Raw genomic sequence first — 4,062 nt, 5'->3', positions numbered from 1 at the left:
TCCCAGCCTTGTGCAGGTCTACAATTTTATCCCTGATGTCCTTACACAGCTCTCTGGTGTTGGCTATTGTGGAGAGGTTGGAGTCTGTTTGATTGAGTGTGAGGACAGGTGTCTTTTATACAGGTAACGAGTTCAAACAGGTTTTTTGTTTTAGATCCCGTCTCTCACAGTTGAAGTGTACCTATGATAAAAATGACAGACCTCTACATGCTTTGTAAGTAGGAAAACCTGCAGAATCGGCAGTGTATCAAATACTTGTTCTCCCCTCTGTATGTTATTGCCGTACTTGCCATACCTGTAATACTAAATACTACTGCCAATATTGCTGCTAGTTTACAGTACTCTTTTTAAACTGCTGCTAGTGTACAGTTTCATGTATATTATTGCTTAATTTTTTTTGCTTATATATGTTTCTTCTTAATTCTCACTATGTAATTGTCGGGTGCCATGTCATAAGAATTTCAATATACATCATGTTGCTTTTTACTGCTTGAATTATGAGTTTATAGGAGCAATAAGGCATTTCAGTGGTTTATGATATATTGCCAACATACCATGGCTAAGCTAAGGGACTTGGCGATGCATCGTACATAAGAACAGCTCTTATATCATCGCCCTGCATGCCTTTGTTTAAATATATGCATACACTGACCTAAATGATTATTAGGAACACCTGTTCAATTTCTCATTAATGCAATTATCTAATCAACCAATCACATGGCAGTTGCTTCAATGTATTTAGGGGTGTGGTCCTGGTCAAGACAAACTCCTGAACTCCAAACTGAATGTCAGAATGGGAAAGAAAGGTGATTTAAGCAATTTTGAGCGTGGCATGGTTGTTGGTGCCAGACGGGCCGGTCTGAGTATTTCACAATCTGCTCAGTTACTGGGATTTTCACGCACAACCATTTCTAGGGTTTACAAAGAATGGTGTGAAAAGGGGAAAAAATCCAGTATGCAGCAGACCTGTGGGCGAAAATGCCTTGTTGATGCTAGAGGTCAGAGGAGAATGGGCCGACTGATTCAAGCTGATAGAAGAGCAACTTTGACTATGCAGCAAAGCATTTGTGAAGCCACAACACGCACAACCTTGAGGCGGATGGGCTACAACAGCAGAAGACCCCACCGGGTACCACTCATCTCCACTACAAATAGGAAAAAGAGGCTACAATTTGCAAGAGCTCACCAAAATTGGACAGTTGAAGACTGGAAGAATGTTGCCTGGTCTGATGAGTCTCGATTTCTGTTGAGACATTCCGATGATAGAGTCAGAATTTGGCGTAAACAGAATGAGAACATGGATCCATCATGCCTTGTTACCACTGTGCAGGCTGGTGGTGGTGGTGTAATGGTGTGGGGGATGTTTTCTTGCACACTTTAGGCCCCTTAGTGCCAATTGGGCATCGTTTAAATGCCACGGCCTACCTGAGCAATGTTTTTGACCATGTCCATCCATTTATGACCACCATGTACCCATCCTCTGATGGCTACTTCCAGCAGGATAATGCACCATGTCACAAAGCTCGAATTGGTTTCTTGAACATGACAATGAGTTCACTGTACTGAAATGGCCCCCAAAGTCACCAGATCTCAACCCAATAGAGCATCTTTCGGGTTTGTGGTGGAACGGGAGCTTCGTGCCCTGGATGTGCATCCCACAAATCTCCATCAACTGCAAGATGCAATCCTATCAATATGGGCCAACATTTCTAAAGAATGCTTTCAGCACCTTGTTGAATCAATGCCACAGAGAATTAAGGCAGTTCTGAAGGCGAAAGGGGGTCAAACACAGTATTAGTATGGTGTTCCTAATAATCCTTTAGGTGAATGTATATGAATATAAAAATCCAAAATAGACTGGCTGTGTATCTACAGTAGGCTATGTGTATGTATGTACATAAACTGAACAAAATTATATACGTAACAATTTTGTTTTTGCCCCCATTTATAATGAGCTGAACTCAAAGATCTAAGACTTTCTCTATGTACACAAAAGGCCTATTTCTCTCAAATATTGTTCACAAATCTGTGTTAGTGAGCACTTCTCCTTTGTCGAGATAATCCATCCAGCTCACAGGTGTGGCATATCAAGATGCTGATAAGACAACATGATTATTGCACAGGTGTGCCTTAGGCTGGACACAATAAAAGGCCACTCTAAAATGTGTAGTTTCACTGTATTGGAGGGGTCCGGGGGGGTCTGAAAACCAGTCAGTATCTGGTGTGACCACCATTTGCCTCACGCAGTGCAACACATCTCCTTCGAATAGAGTTGATCAGGTTGTTGATTGTGGCCTGTGTTGGTCCACTCCTCTTCAATGGCTTTGCGAAGTTGCTGGATGTTGACAGGACCTGGAACACGCTGTCTATACGCCGATCCAGAGCATCCCAAACATGCTCAACGGGTGACATGTCCGGTTAGTATGCTGGCCAGGCAAGAACTGGGATGTTTTCAGCTTACAGGAATTGTGTACATATCCTTGCAACATGGGGCCGTGCATTATCATGCTGCTACATGAAGTGAGGGTCGTGGATGAATGGCAAGACAATGGGCCTCAGGATCTTGTCACTGTATCTCTATGCATTCAAAATGCTATCAATAAAATGCACCTGTGTTCGTTGTCCATAACACACACCTGCCCATAATATAACCCCACCGCCACCATGGGCCACTGGATCCACAACGTTGACATCAGCAAACAGCTCACCCACACAACTCCATACACGATGTCTGCTATCTGCCCTGTACAGTGAAAACCGGGATTCATCCGTGAAGAGAACACCTCTCCAAAGTTCCAGATGCCATCGAATGTGAGCATTTGCCCACTCAAGTCGGTTACGACGACGAACTGCAGTCAGGTCAAGACCCCGATGAGGATGATGAGCATGCAGATAAGCTTCCCTGAGACGGTTTCTGACAGTTTGTGCAGAAATTCTTTGGTTATGCAGACCGATTGTTGCAGCAGCTGTCCGGGTGGCTGGTCTCAGACAATCTTGTGGGTGAAGATGCTGGATGTGGAGGTCATGGGCTGGTGTGGTTACACATGGTCTGCGATTGTGAGGCCGGTTGGATGTACTGCCAAATTCTCCGAAACGCCTTTGGAGACAGCTTATGATAAAGAAATGAACATTCAATTCACGGGCAACAGCTCTGATGGTCATTCCTGCAGTCAGCATGCCAATTGCACGCTCCCCAAAAACTGTGCTGTGATAGAACTGCACATTTTAGAGTGGCCTTTTATTGTGGCCAGCCTAAGACACACCTGTGCAATAAATATGCTGTCTAATCAGCATCTTGAAATGCCACACCTGTGAAGTGGATGGATTATCTTGGCAAAGGAGAAGTGCTCACTAACACAGATTTAGGCAGATTGGTGAACAATATTTGAGAGAAATAGGCCTTTTGTGTACATAAAGAAAGTCTTAGATCTTTGAGTTCAGCTCATGTTAAAGTGTTGCAGCCATAGCTTTATGACCACCTGCCTAATATTGTGTAGGTCCCTCTTTTGCTGCCAAAACAGCCCTGACCCATCCAGGCATGGACTCCGCTTGACCTCTGAAGGTATGCTGTGCTATCTGGCACCAAGACATTAGCAGCAGATCCTTTAAGTCCTGTAAGTTGCGAGGTGGATCCTCCATGGATCGGACTTGTTTGTCCAGCACATCCCACAGATGCTCGATTGGACTGAGATCTGGGGAATTTGGAGGCCAACAACACCTTGAACTCGTTGTTGTGTTCCTCAAACCATTCCTGAACCATATCTGCTTTATGGGAGGGTGCATTATCCTGCTGAAAGTGACCAATGCCATCATGAAATACCGTTGCCATGAAAGGGTGCACATGGTCTGCAGCAATGCTCAGGTAGGTGGTATGTGTCAAAGTAACATCCACATGAATGGCAGGACCCAAGGTTTCCCAGCAGAACATAACCCAAAGCATCACATTCCCTCCGCCGGGTTGCCTTCTTCCCATAATGCATCCTGGTGCCATGTGTTCTCCAGATAAACGACGCACACGCACCCTGCCATCTACGTGGCCTGTTCTGATGCTCACGTGCCCAT

The sequence above is a fragment of the Esox lucius genome, chromosome 21 (assembly GCF_011004845.1).
Source record: "Esox lucius isolate fEsoLuc1 chromosome 21, fEsoLuc1.pri, whole genome shotgun sequence".
NCBI lineage: Eukaryota > Metazoa > Chordata > Actinopteri > Esociformes > Esocidae > Esox > Esox lucius.
The sequence above is the reverse complement of the archived record's forward strand: the minus strand, read 5'-3'. Positions refer to the sequence as shown.